A 14720-nucleotide genomic window follows, 5' to 3' on the forward strand; every position below is an offset into this window, starting at 1 on the left:
TAGAGGAGTGAGTTCCCCCCATGCTCCACCCATACAGTCTGGGAAGCAGCTTCTCTCCCTAGGATTTGTGAGGTCCTGTGGCCAGCCATATGATACCTATTTTTGTGTGAGAAGATGCCTTCCTAGGCAGCAAGGTCCTCTTGTTTCCAGAGAGCACCTGACAGACTTCTGGTTGGAAGGAAAAAAAAAAATCATGGCTTGTCCCGGATTAATTTGGCATGGTTTGCAGTAGGAAAAGGATATTAATTGCATTTTAAAAATAATCTCTTCAGCTAACATCATAAACTGTAAAATCAGCCTTAATGCTAGGAGCTAGGATCCCTGCTGGTTTGAAGCAGAGTGTGTTGAAGGAGGAAATTTTGAAAACTTTTTTGGATGACAGGAAACATTGGCACTGCCACCACCTTCACAACTATTGTCCCTGATGAAACTGGCTCTTGCTACTTCCTCAGCCATACAGGGCCTCTATAGTCTCTTTTCACCCTTTGTTGAATGCTTTGATGAGAGGTTCAAATCTTTTGTCCCTGCTATACTTAGCATCTCTCCTTGTATGCAATAGTTTTCTTTCCCTTCCAGATGTTATTGAGGCCCAATAACCGCTCTTGAGAGCCAAGACAGATGTAAGCTATTTTTTAAAACACAACTCAAGCCAACTTTATTTCTTTGAGATGTAAAAATATAATGAAGTGTTATGAATGCCTTTTAATGCCATAGAAATGCAAAAATAAGTGCTATAATAATCATTAGATTATTTATCTTCATCTGTCAAGGCCAAATCATAGCTCTAATAGCAATCACCATGGCTGAGCTCCAATGCAATTATTATCAGGGACCTGCTCCAAAGTCCAAAGTCAAAAAGAAACTTTTTCCCCACTGAGTTCAGGGTGCCTTGGATCAGGCTCCAAACTTCCTGAGCTTGCAGAAGTTGCCTTTGGTCCTCCCAAAGCCAACACTCACAACAGAGAGGTTGCTGATGGTGGAGATACTTCAGGAAAGCAACGTCCACAGCACTGCCTGGGGGACTCTGGGCAACCAGTTCTAAAAAGGAGTTCAGTCCTTTCCTTATTAACTCCTTTTGCTGTACCCCTCACCTGAACAGCTGAGGTGATGCTGATCAGGCTCAGTGTTCTTGTTCATGCTCAAGGATCCTGCAAAAAGACAGTGACTCTTAATTGCCCTGTGCTGACCTGGCGGGTCAGAAGTGCTTTTGCAACTTACTCAAAAATGGCAACAAGACCTTTCCTTTTCCCGGCTTCTCCACTTCATGCTTGAAGATCATGCCTAAGGAGCACAAATTAGGTTGAGATCTGGTGTCTTACAACCAGTAATGACCACGAGCCTTGACAGCTTATTAACTATTAGCAGCAAAGGCTAATTGCTACTGCAGGATACGATGCTTGAATAGGGTGTGTTACTGAGCACGTGATTTTTATCTGCTCTGAGTAAATTCCTACCTGATATCCAACCATCAAAAGTGGCAATATTGAAAAATAAGAAGCAAAACCCCAAAACCAACCAACAGTGACCATGGGGACGTGTTTTCCTCTTGGCAGAAAAACCAGCTACCTTTTGGAAATCACAGAATTACAGAATCTCAGAATATGCTGTGTTGGAAGGGACCCAAAAGTATCATCTCTTAGCCCTGCTCAGGACCATCCCCAAGAGTCACACCATGCACCTGAGAGTATAATCCAAACACTCCTTGGACTCTGGCAGGCTTGGTGCCATGGCCACTTCCCTGGTACACTCTGGAATTGTTTAAGCAGTTGACAAATAGAATGATCAGAGCAACAACCTGTTTATCATGTCATCTAGAGCAGCATTACAAATGCAGCACTGTAGCTTGCAAGATTTAGCAGTATTAAAACTGGTGCAAACACAGAGACAGCAATAGGTCTTAAACCCGCCAAAGCAAGTGCTGGGTTGCTTTGTATGTATCAGTGCCACAGTCATCTCCCTTCAGGCCTGCAGATAACAGCTTCCAGCTTACACTCACGTTTCAGTTTCCTCAAGTGGACTATTATGTTTAGGGTTTCAGCCCTCGAACCCCTAATATTGCCCTTAGATTGCCAAGCCAAAGCCTCAGTGACGTTTCTTGCCAAGTGTACCCTGTCGGGCTCTTCAGGTAGTCCAGGTTACACTGAATTCCTGCAGCAGACAGTTCAGTCCCATTAGCAACCTTGTGCCACTTGGGATCTTAGGTCTCTTCACAGAACTGACTCGACAGTGGGGTGCTCCAGACTCAGACCCTTCTTACTGGGCACATGCAGCCAAGCCCAGGCCCACCTAATAATGTCCTGGAGGGGAGTCAGCACACAGTTACAGCCCGGGGAGCCAGGCCTGTGCATCCAGGCACCACACACCCAACAGATTCCCCGAGATATGTGCTTCTGACTCACCAGCTTGCCAACACAGCAGGCTAAGCCTAGCACATTTATAAATAATCTGGGGGAAACTCAGGGGAAACCATAGTTTTCCTCCCTCACAAGAGCTGCTTTTAGCAGGAGCTCCTTTTTCTTAGATGATTTTTGAGTAACTCTGCAGCATAGAAGAGCTGATTACAACTCAGATACTCGAGGTGTTCAATGGACAGACAGGAGTCTCTACCTGTAGGTACCAAGAGCAGGGTAAGTGTCAAGACCATCACAAGCCTGTGCAGCCTGTGCTGAAATCTATGCTTTAATTTCATGGTTTTCAGTTTAAAGTTAGTCTGGACATGTCTCCATGCCTTCTTCTAAGCTGGTATAACTGCTGCACCTCAAAGCTCTGAGTTTTGGTGGGGCAGCAGCAGAACTTTTTCAAGTCAATGAACTGAAGCATGACATCCAATTTTGAACAAATCTTTCCACTGGACCATGGACCATGGTCCATGTCACAGCTCTCCTAGCAGTTAAAGCTTAAATATTTAGAGATTATGACATTGCCTCCAAAACACATAATTCCTTTCTAAACATCCCCTGGCACAACTAGAGGCTGTTTCCTCTTGTTCTATCTCTTGTCACTTGGGAAAAGAGACTCATACCCACCTCACTACATTTAGCTGTGGAGAGTGAAAGTCTCCTCTGAGCCTCCTTTTCTCCAAGCTAAACAACCCCAGCTCCCTCTCATAGGACTTGTTCTCTAATATCAGAACAGCAAGGTAATTTTAACTTTCCATATCTCTCATGGAGCATAATCAGAGCAAACAGAATTCAGGTGATTTTGAAACCTACTGTCTTAATACAGGTGCACTGCTGGAATGCAGATCACACACACTGACCAGCAGCTCATGAGCAACAATTTGGGAATAACTGTGCTAGCATTTTACTCTGTCCACCCTTGGCTATTTATGTAATTTCCCTTAATTCCCTCACAGAATGTCAACTTATTCTGCAAAATCAGAGCTTTCCAGTATAAAGAAACACATCTAGGCTAAAGTACTGCATCAAAAGTGAGAAGTGGCACAAAATCTTCTCCCTGTGGCTGTCCATGCTCAGTTCATGTAGTGACTTTTCAGGTGGTAGTTTTGACATTTCTGCAGCAAATTATCACTGAGGCAAAAGACATCCAACCCCACTGCATTGTCACCAGTGCTCATGGCAAGCCCAAGCCCACAGAAAGGTGACTCTCCTATTTAACATTCAGCTGCAAGTGAAACAAATAATCAATTAGTGCTACTCTGAGAGCAGGTCTAAACAACTGAATATATCCTATATTTTAAAAATGCCAAGTCAATCAGAACCAATACTTAGCCAAAACACAAGGGCAATAGGATTGTAATGAGTACAAGGGATAATCAAGTGCTAATCAGTAGCAAAATCTGTAACCCTGAAGTAATGATAGAGATGCCAGAGCAGTAGTTATTCATTGCCCATCTATAAATCAGCTAGAATATCGTTACCCATTACCTTTTCAAGCCACATGGGCAAAGAAAATTCCTGACTATTATGGTAGATTACAGGACAATCCAATTATTACTCTCAGCATAAATACTCCTTGTAATTAATGGGCAACAGTGCTAAACTCTGCTAACATATTTTCTCCGTTAAAACTTAAAAGCAAGTCATGGAAGATTTCGAGCAATCTGGCAACCTCTGCACAATTAGCTGTGCTTCAAAATGGTAATTAGCCCATTTTAGGAGATGTGTCCTCTCGATCCGTATGTCCCAGTAATAAACGTTAAGTGTTCGTGTTTCTATCGTTGTGTGATTATCAAGTATTAAACATTAGTTCACACATCATCCTTAAATTCACACTGAGCAATGTAGACATAACTAAAATAGACAAATATTTGGCGTGGGTTTGTAATCCATTGGTGGAATAAGTGATAATCAAAAACCTCCTCCAGGAAGGAAAGGAAGGAAGCCAGGTCTTCCTGACTCAACGAGTGGATGAGAGTGCAATGCATGTTGCTGGTTTTGGTTCTGATTTGGTGTGTCCTGAGACAAAGGTCTTAGTAGAGATTGTGAATGGTTTGAATGCAGTGAGCCATACAGGACAGGACAGGGGATTGATTGTTGATGCAACTGCACTGATGGTCACTTTATTCCTCCTGCAAAAGAAGCCAGCTTACCCTGAGACTTTCTCTAGAAGGTGTTCTCTGGGTTCAATACTCTGGCCGCTGTCACCCACTTCAGGGAGTCACCTGGGAAGTCAAAGGAGCCACAGTTTCTTCTTCCAGCTGTTGACTTTCACTGGGGATCTGAGCTGTGGCTGTCCTGGCGAGCAGGGAGTGACACCAGAGAGCACTTGCTCTGCCTCCCCTGGGACATGGCAGTGCTTCTCTGGCATGTCCCACTGCCGTGAACCCACCTGCTCGTGGCCTGGCCTGGAGCAAACTGTCAGGAGAGGGGTGCCCAGAGATGCAGATCACACACTGAGGGGACACCAAACTGAGCAGGATCCCAGCAACAGGGAGATTCTGACCACTTCTTTCCCTACACTTCAGAAATTCTGGGGGGAGCTTGGGAACGCACCTGCGCTTTGGCACTTTCAAAGCACAGCTCTAAGCACCCCTGTTTGAAACAACTTTCCACTCGGTAACACACATGACCCAGACTCGCTCAGAGGGCTGTCAGGCTCCACTGGCTCACCAGACTTGCTGCTCTCCATTACTTCGTTCAACTTTGGTTCAGTCGGGCTGATGCGGAACCGGTTGAGGGGAACCAACCCCCGGATGGGATCTGCCCGGCACGACCCTCGAGTCTCCGCGGGTGGAAAGGGGTGAATTGGGTCAGGAGGCGTCGTTTCACACTGAGATGAGGGGTCTCAGCCTGCTCCGGCCCCGAGGGGGCTCAGCCGGCCCCAGGGAGCTCAGCCGTGCCCGGGGGGACCCGCGGCTCCCGAGGGGCGGGCAGGAGGCGGGCAGGGGCGGTGCGGGCCCGGCCCCCAGCCCGCTCGGGCGCTGCCGTGCGGGGAGGGCGCGGCGGAGCGGCGGGCGCCGAGCTTTAAATGAACATTAATATCGCTCGGGGAGGGCAGCACCGGCGGCTCGGGACGGGCGGCGGCGACAGCGGCTCCTCCAGCTCCTCTTCCTTCTCCTTTTCCTCCGCCGCGGCGGCAGGTAGGTGTGCGCCTTCGAACGCGAACTTCAGCCCTTCTCCGCGGCCCCGAGAGGGGCGGGCGGCGCTCCCCTGCCCCGCGGGGGGACATCGCGGTGCCCCGCGCCCTTCCCGCCGGGATGCCGGGATGCTGAGGTGCTGCCGGGATGCTGGCGGGGCCCGCAGCCGCCCCGGGGGATGGAGGCTGAGGCGGCATCCGCTCGGAGGGCGGCGGAGCCCCTGCGGGGAGCCGAGCGGAGCGCGGAGGGGCCGGGGGCGGCGGGGGTGAATCCCCCCGGGAATGGCCCGGGAAGCGGCCGCCTGTTGCCGCCGCGCTGGCGGCGGTGCAGGAGCGCCGGGCTGGTGGTGGCACGGCGGCCACGGGCACGGGCGGCTCTATTTGGGGTCTGCGGAGCCTTCCCCGGTCCGTGTGCGCCTTCCCACAGCGCTGTCGGTGCGGTGGAGCGGGACCGGCGGGGGTCTGCGGGGTCTGCGGGCGCTCCCGGGAGCGCGGGGCCCCCGCCCCATTCCAACCTGGAACGGCCTCACCTTATTAATAAAAGTTATTTCCAGAAGGTGGAGTGTTTTATTTTCTTTCGTTTGATATTAAATGCGTCCCCGTGCTCTCGGTTTGTCCCTAGCAGGGCGCGGATGTGGAAACACGAAGTGTCAGCCCAATGCTCTGTTTCTGGCTTGTTGGGAATGGATTTAAAGGTTTAGTTATAATTTCAGTTCGTCTGCGGGCTTTGCTCGGTTGCTTTAGGACTCGTTTAAACTGTATTTTCAACAGAGACGAGTGAACTTTAAAGAAAATCAGGTCAGGCATAGATTCCGGGCATCAAACCCTTTCAGGTCCCAGAAATAGCCACAGAAGTAGCGTGACCAATTCTTTTTTCATGCACAAAGCTCTTTCTTTTTTGTTTTGGCTGGAATTTCTGACAGATACCGGAGCTCATCAACTGGATATTTCCAGCTTACTTTAATGAAATAAGCATGCTTTCTAAGCTTGCATTTTTATGCCAATTATGTTAGTCTCCCTTGACTATACGAGGTTTGAGTTTCTGATTGAGCTTGTAGTTCTTAAAATAATAAAGTCTCTTTAGCACAAGGTTTTTCTTTATGCATTTTTAGGGCTTAGATCTGTGGGAAAGTGAGAAAGAAGACGACTGTGATGAAACCTACATTAGCTGTTATGAGGTAAAAAAATGGATATTAATAGAAAAGGTTCAGAGAGGTTTCATTTCTAATATTCTGCTCTTGAAACATAGATGTCCTTAAGTTATTGTATCTCTTATAAAGTCTTGAGCAAGAACTGACAAATATTTATTTTGCAGTAAGTGGGTCAGATGATAACATCTTCCACTGAATCTCTTACTTCTGTATTGGACAGCTTTGGTTGCTAAGTAGCTATGAATTTCTAATCCCAAAGTCAATGATGTCATAATGACATCATCACATCCTTTCACTTGATTGATTCTCATAAGAGAACAGTAATAAGATTTGATATACATGTCCCATCTCTTTAATATTCTTTCTCTGCTTCAGGGGATTTCCTGACCTGCCTGGCAAATTCCAGTGAATCACACTGAGCTCTAGTAAAAAGACATTCCTTTTGGAGACGAGGTGGAACATTAAAGGGACAGTGGCTGCTCCTGGTCTTTTCAAAACCTGAGGAACTTGGCAGTTTATGTTTTAAATGTGGAGTTCCGGATATGGAGAGCAGTGATTTAAAGCTTGGAGTTATTAAATTCCTGTGCAGGTGCGAAAGTGACTTGAATTTCAAAGACACTTCAACACCGTTGAGAATCAACTCACTTAATGTGTCGTGTATCTGCTTCAGGCAGGGCAGGGGGCACAGAGAAAACATAGGCTGTTTCAGTTGCCAAAATAAATTTCGTCTCTAACGGTAAATGGATGAAATCCGTCAGAAATTGCCACGTTGATGCCACGTTAAGAGTGGTACTGAATGGTACTGAAGACAGCTCAGAATTATTTTTCTAATTAGGTAACATAATTTAACAATTGATAAGCTTGAAGTATTTTAATAGCAGCACTGCCATCGTAGGGAAGTCCATGTAAGAGAGTTTTAAATATTTAGAGTTCATAGAATTGATGGCTTTGGTTTCTTCTGAGGTTAAAGGTACAAGTGTTGTCATTTGATGATGATCAGCATGGACTGCTAGTTTTTACAGTTTACTTTTATTGTGTGTGTCCGTATGAGCATGAGTCTGCTTGAATTCTAGGTTGTTGTTTCCCTGATAAATAGTTTTGCTGTTGGGAATTTCTTCATACCCAGTGAGTTTGAAATATTCCAGACAGGGCTGTGTGTATTTTAGGTGCATAAATCTTTCTGTTCCGTATGCCTGTGGAAAAGGGAGAAATGAAGCAATTTTCACGTGCGCTTTGTTGAACATGTAGTTTTGTTCGGTAAAGTTAAAAGCTGAGTCTGTCTCACAACATTCAGAGGCTGCATAAACCGATCTCACTCGATTCATGAGTATTGTAAGTTGCTAAAACATATTTCAAAAGTAAACAATGATTTGTTAGCATGGACGAGTGGTTAATGTGTTTACTGAAGAAACTGATTGCCGAGGTGGTGCTTCTATTATTGCTGAAGCACTGCAGCGTTGATGGCACTATTAAGTATAACACAGTAGTAATTGAACACGAGGAGTGGGAACTAGTAGGGAGGTGGTGGGAGAAGATGCTTTTGTGCATTCGAATCTATTCACCGCTTAAGTGCAAACCAAGCTCCAGCTGCAAAAAGGAAATTTCTAGATAATCCGTAAGAATTCTGCACTCATCGTCCTATATGCAGTGACAAATTTCCACAAGCTTTAGGTTCTTTCTGGGATGACTCAACTACGGAACAAGTGATTTGGAAAAAAAATATTATCTCTGAAGAGAATCCTTGGTGACAATTTCTTTTCAAGTTATCTTAGGATTTTTCTACTTGCCGTGATTTCTTCTAACTCATGATTGCCTTGAACATTGGAGATGAGAAATGAATTTGGACTTGAGGATATATCTGTGCCTTTCCACTGCGTGTTAGATGGTCATCTGTGACATTTGCATGGTTGTGCTCTAAACGCGGTGACACATTTGGTTACATAAAGTGCAGAAAGCAGTGCACCTCAGAGCCTTCCCGAATGCTTGTAGAGCAAGGTTGATGCTGCAGTTCTGACCTTTGAACAGGCGAAGACAGCGGAGACGTGGCCAAATAGAGAAAGACGGTGAACGTTCCAAGTCGTGACAGAGCTCACTTAACACCCAAGGTCTGTCGTTGCAGAGGCTCAGTAAAACAATGGACAAGGCAAGGACAGCAATAGCAGGTGCAATCGTTAGATTTTTCTTATCTACCGCAAGACTAAACTGTGCTCAGATCACGGGTGAATTATCTGGTATCTGGCTTAAATAAACCACAAACGAAACGCTTCAGAACTTCCAGCAACTGAGACATTTTGTTCCCCTGCTTCCAGAAGCATGTCCTGTGACTGGCAGTGTGAGGACAGCCAGCGTTTCAGCCCCAACTTCTGCTTCTCTCCTAAGCTCTGTGAGAGAATAGAACGAACTACCAAGTGGATTATTGGATTTTTTTTTAACGTAGATTTTTAAGGGGAAAACAATACCTATAAAATCTGAAACTTTTACAGGCCACTTTTGTGAGCCTTTTATAGGGGCAAGACTGGCAGTTGGATGTTCGAAATGTGCTTTGTTCCGTCAGATTGAAAGGTAGTGTGATATGTAAATGCGTCTACATCTGGATCTTCTTTACTGATGGGAAAAAACCTGAACACAGAACACAGACAGGACTTGTCCCTTATACACTAGGAAGGAAAATAACAAAAGTGTATTTTTGTATGAATATTCTGCCCTCCTTTCTCTGACGAAGGCACTTGAAGAAGGAAAGTCTCATGGCGTGCTATGAACAACAAAATGTTCCTCTACAAGAAACCCTCCGGGTTTGTTTAATTGTTTGGTTGGGTGGTTGGCTTGTTTGTTTGTTTTTAGATTTTTTTGCACAAATGCATTTTTCAATCATTTTAATTGTTCGAGATGTGGCCAGCGTGCAGCTCGTGAGCCCAGAAGGCGCTGCCCACGTCCTCAGCAGGGCTGATGTAATCTGCAAAACCCGGACTAAACGCTGCCTCAGTCGCACAGCTGGAACAACATCAGCCTGGGAGGTCATGCTTTGGCTTTTCCCCAAGGAAAAGGACCCAAACCGTGTCATTAACATTCCGATAGCTCGGTGTCGCTGCTCTGACGTGCGAGAAAATGCCACTGTTTCGACAGCAGTTCTGCTTTGTTTGGTTAATGACAGCTCTGGTACAAAAGGGCCCTGTGGGTGCAGGGAACCCAGGAGGTGTAACAGGTACAAATCCTCTGCCTTCAGCTGTGATTGATGCAGTGCTTTGAGTAATCGCTTTGGTGCCTCACAAGTCCTGTGCTTGACTTATCTGTAGCAATTCCGATGTGCCACCGTTGTCTGCTTAGGGGAAAACCCCAAAACACTAACACAGAAAAAAACCAAGCTGCAAAGCCCCACCCCCCAAAAAACCCAGCAACAAAACCCCTAAAAGGAATAAAGTCAATCCAGATGTGGTAGCTAACATTATCTATTAGATATGATAAGGCTTCTATTTAAACATATTTGCGGTCACAGAGTCACAGAATATATCGATTATTCCAAAATCACAATAATTTCTGAGAGAGTTCATTGTTCAAGAATAGAAGTTATTTTAAAACCATGAATACATTGATTTATTGAGCTGGAAAACTTTGATTTTTATTCCAGTTTTGATCTTCATATTTTTAAAAATGTGATATGTTGAGAGCAAACTTAGTGTTGATTTTAGTCTGAAGTTCTGTCTTACAGTAATCTTTATTGAAAAATTGAATCTTTTCTGTGTAAAATAACAATTATTTTAATGTGTAATGGAAAACATACAGTGAAAAGTCAGTGCTCTTTCTACCAGTTGTAAAATTGTGTAACAAGAGTAAAATCTAATATAGAACAAAGGAAGAAAAAGTCATGTCAGTGGGGAATAAACACATCACAGAATTTTCTTTTGAAAAACAGATGCTTTCAGTTACCAGTCAATGTATTCCTTTCAACACAAACTAGAAATTTGTAAGGAAATTCTCCCAGTCTGATGTTGAACTCCCCTTGTGCAAGGAATTATGATTTCCCACCTCCCCCTCTTTCTGAAGTAAAATAGATTAAACCGAGCTCCAGATGCAAAGTCTCTCCCCAGAGAAGCTTGTGCAGTGTTTTCATCCCTTCACAGGGGTGGGTGTTGGAGGGGAAAAGTTTGCAGAGTTCGTGCAAACAGTTTTCTTCTGGAACGTGACTTATAATTCGCATTTGAAGGCAGAGGGAGCAAACCATCACCAATCCCATCTGAACCCCGGGATTAATTCCTTTGGGGGTTCTGTGACACAGCTCAGGGAATCAGTTTGACTGGGAGTTGCTTTTGTTTGGGATCTTTTTTCCTGGCTGAAAGTCGTGGGGACTTGGTCTGACAACCGACACAGTGCTCAGAGAGAAAATACTTTCCTCTCTCAAGGTGATGTTGCAATTTAACAACTCCCTTAATTTCAGGCTACAAGTGTTTCCCCACATGACTGTTTTCTCAGAGAAGCCGAGATGAAAAGAGGCAGCTGTTTTAAAAACAAGTATCACAGGAATAAAACATGGCCTCCAGTTGTGGCCATAACAAGGGGGGCACTGTTTAGTATTCTTCTCTTCCTCAATTGTTTTTAAAGGCTAATGAAAGCCTAAGGAGACACTCAGACAGTCACACTAGCACAAATCCCTATTATTGCCCTGATTATGAGCCTTGGTGCTGAAATTTTTGCACGCTGCATCTTTGTTGCCTTCTGTAAATGCTACAAATAGCAGGAAGAGATAGATAAAATGACACAGATGCTTTAATTATGATTTGATTACAGAGCAACCAGAGGAGTCTATTCTGAGGAATGTGCAATTAGAGAAAATTCTGAGGACTATCTAACCTTCCGAAATTAAAATTAACTGGGATTATTTGAACAGGGCTTTAACATTTCTGGAAAAAAAAAATATCATTCCTCAAGGATCTTACTGCTCGTGTGTGATAGATCCTCTCTAGCTTAGCAGATGGGCTTCAGGGTAACACAATGTCATCTTCCTCAGCTGTGTGTGCTGCTTTGCTTCACCTCACAGTCCCATTTTAGCGGCCCTTGCTGGTCACGTACGGGAGGATGACGCAGAAGCTGCACTTGAACTGGAAGGAAACAGCCATCCCTGAGTGGAAGCACACGAAAAGGAAGAGCAGTTTAAGCACTCCTGGGTCATCTCTCCATTTCCTCTCTGTGAAAACAGAGTTTTCCCATCTCAACGAGCAGGAAAAGTAGGGTTGTGTGTGCTTGTTGTGCAGGTTCCAAAGGGAAGGCGCAGATGGAAAATTCCATGTCTTTTCCTCTTGCAAACTATTTAATAGCAGGAACCTATATGATTAAATATGTTAATCTTCTTTGTGGGCTTAAGTGGTACAAATGACTTGAACTTAATTCCATTGATTTCACTGGCTGTCAAACAGGAGCAGAATTCAAAATCTGTCCCAGAGCTGAATAGCAGCCTCCAATGGAAAGACACTGAAATGTTATGGAAATTCCATTCTGGGATAGTAATCGTGGCTTTCTTCCCTGTTTTGGACAGGCAGGATCAGCCTGGTAGGGGTGATGTTGGGCCTGCAGTGGGTAGAGCAGAGGGTCACACCTGCTGGGCACAGGAACTGTGGGGTGAGGACACGAGCAGGTCGGGAGGCTCTCAGGTTGTGAACTGCACCACGTGACAGCAGCTGCAAACAAGTCATCTCTCACTTGCTTCTCCTCAATGCTTAGCACGTTCCTGTAACGACAGTAGAAGGTTTGGGGTTTTTTAATCCGATTTTTTGCAGAGCCTAATATTAAAATATTTACGCCTTATGCTTGAAAAATCGTACTTCAAGTGTAATGTCAGCTCTCCAGCCCGAAAGAGCAGGGTCTGCCAGGAGCCCTCCTGGGCTCCAGTTTGGGATGCAGGGTTTGCTTTGGGGCTGGAGTGTGGCAGCAGTGGAAAGGAGAAGGGCTCCTGCTTCAGGGTGCTTTGTGAGACCTGCTATTGCACCGCTCATAGAAACCACGGGAAAACTGGGCTTTGCTGCTGCCTGGCAGCTCTGACCATGGCTGGGGGGTTGTGAGAGGGGCCCAGCTGCTTCCATTCATCTCCCTGGTGGGTCTCTACTAATCACTGACCTTGCTTTTGACCTTGCTTACCTTCAACAGCAAGGAATCCAGCTGACCCGACACTGGATGTGGCCAACACAGCTGGTAGATGGGGTCCAAGACACTTAAAGAATTCCTGTTCTTTCCCAACAGGTGCTGAGCACAATTAAAGAATTGAAACAAAGATCAGCTGGATTCAGCAGCCTCTCAGTCTCCTTTGTCAATTGTAAGGACATTTTCTAGTGTAGAGCCTTCTTTGTTTGTTTTAACATTTCTTTTTAAGAGCATTCAAACCCTCCAACTTTAAAGTATTTCTGTTCCTACTGACCCACGTGTATTTCCCAGGGATAAAACCCCTAGCCAGCAACTTAGGGATGATTTGTCAAGGGTCACTTTAATAAATTAGGTTATTTATTTTCTGCCTGAAATTCCCTCGTTGGTGACTAAGAGAAACTTTGTATTAAGCTGTGCAAAGCATAATGAGGTTGCTATAATGCTTTGATGTGGAAATGCTTAAATACCAGGAAAAAAAAAAAAGAAAAAGAAAAAATAAAAAAGTGGTGTTATTGATAGAGACAGCTTGCTTAAGGTATTTAGGGACAATTTATATAAACCAAACATAGATTATACTGTAAAGATTATAGATTTTGATAATAACCCCTTAAAACTTCAATATCAGACTTCATAAAAAGGTCAAAATGAAATTATTTTCTTGAACTCTGCTGCTGATATTTACAAACTCAGTCCTTTATGAAAACAAAGATCTCTGTGGTATCAATTATAGAGACATTAATATTACAATAGATGTACGGTAAGATTTTGTTTCCTCATCCCTATTGCAAAGCTGTTCTTCATCAACAAACTTACTAAGCAGACTGCTAATTTTTCTGAAATTAAGAGACTGGAGAGAATTTGCACTATGTTTGTCTCACTTAATGAAGGTGGTTATATAAGAGTTGCTTCCCCTCAGCTGATTGAATTGTATTTCCCCTGCCACTTCTTGCTTTCCTTGTTGCTTATAGATTATCAAAACAGAGTTTGCTGTATTTTCTTCTTTTCTTCTTGTATCTTTTCTCAAGGCTTATTAGCACAAAGTAGCTCTGAGCAATGGCTTGGACACCAGAGATTCTGAAAGCCTCAAACAGCCATAATAATGGAGTTGGATGAAGGATGCTGGTTGCCATGGGAACAGTGCATGTGCCACACAAGATAATGTAACTGCTGTAGTGCAGAGATCTGTGCTGCATATTGATTGCAAGATTGCTTGAATTCCTTGGAAATCTTGTGCTTTGTGCTGTGTGTTCCATCCACCTCAGCAAGTGAGAGGAGGTTATCAGGTGGACCTAATCCAGAGAGATTTTGGCAATTTGAAAAAAGCTGACCTTTGTGTGTGAGGGGGAGAAGGGTCAGAACTCCTTGAGAGTATTGTCGGGTTCAGAGCCTTTCCTTGTTGAGCTGACAGTGTCCTCACTGCCGTGTTAAATCAGAGTTAATGAAGTATTGGAACCGAGGCATGAGGGGGGCCTGCCCTGAGTTAGAAGTGGCAGTAGAAGGCCTTAGGAAGCTGAACTCCCACCTGTATAATGTTTCTTATGGTGGCTTGTAACCTGGACACTTGCACAGTGTCACAGTGCCCCACTGCTCTTTTTGGTGTGCTGCTGAAAAGTTCCTTTTTGTTCCAGCTTGCCAAGGACAAATCTGATTAGTGGCATAGCTGTGCAAAATACTGTGATTAAGAAATATCACACTCACTGACAGCCAGGAGGATGAGGGCAGTGTTGGCCATTTCACCAAGCTGGAGGAAGGTACAATATGCACTTTTTAATTTGGAGGGATTCTGTGTGAGCATGACCACACTTACTTCTGGTTTTGGTTTTTTTTTGTTGGTTTTTTTTTTTTTTTTTTTTTTTTTTTTGGGTTTGGGGTTTTTTTTTTTTTTTTTAAAAAAAAAAAAAA

At 44.5% G+C, this 14720-nt stretch overlaps 1 protein-coding gene across 2 annotated transcripts in view; it reads left to right on the plus strand.

Moving 5' to 3' along the window:
• Positions 1 to 5404: 5404 nt before the first annotated feature.
• Positions 5405 to 14720, plus strand: part of SLC6A1 (solute carrier family 6 member 1) — a 59845-nt gene continuing 50529 nt past the window's right edge. The window contains exons 1-2 of one of the 2 annotated variants that reach the window (XM_017830985.1): positions 5405 to 5542; positions 12918 to 12990. The gene's annotated coding sequence lies outside the window, so the exon portion shown is untranslated. The remainder of the gene's footprint in view (positions 5543 to 12917; positions 12991 to 14720) is intronic. The other variant, XM_017830984.1, reaches the window with a different exon arrangement.

Source organism: Lepidothrix coronata, unplaced genomic scaffold (genome assembly GCF_001604755.1).
Source record: "Lepidothrix coronata isolate B3197 unplaced genomic scaffold, Lepidothrix_coronata-1.0 Scaffold186, whole genome shotgun sequence".
Taxonomy (NCBI): domain Eukaryota; kingdom Metazoa; phylum Chordata; class Aves; order Passeriformes; family Pipridae; genus Lepidothrix; species Lepidothrix coronata.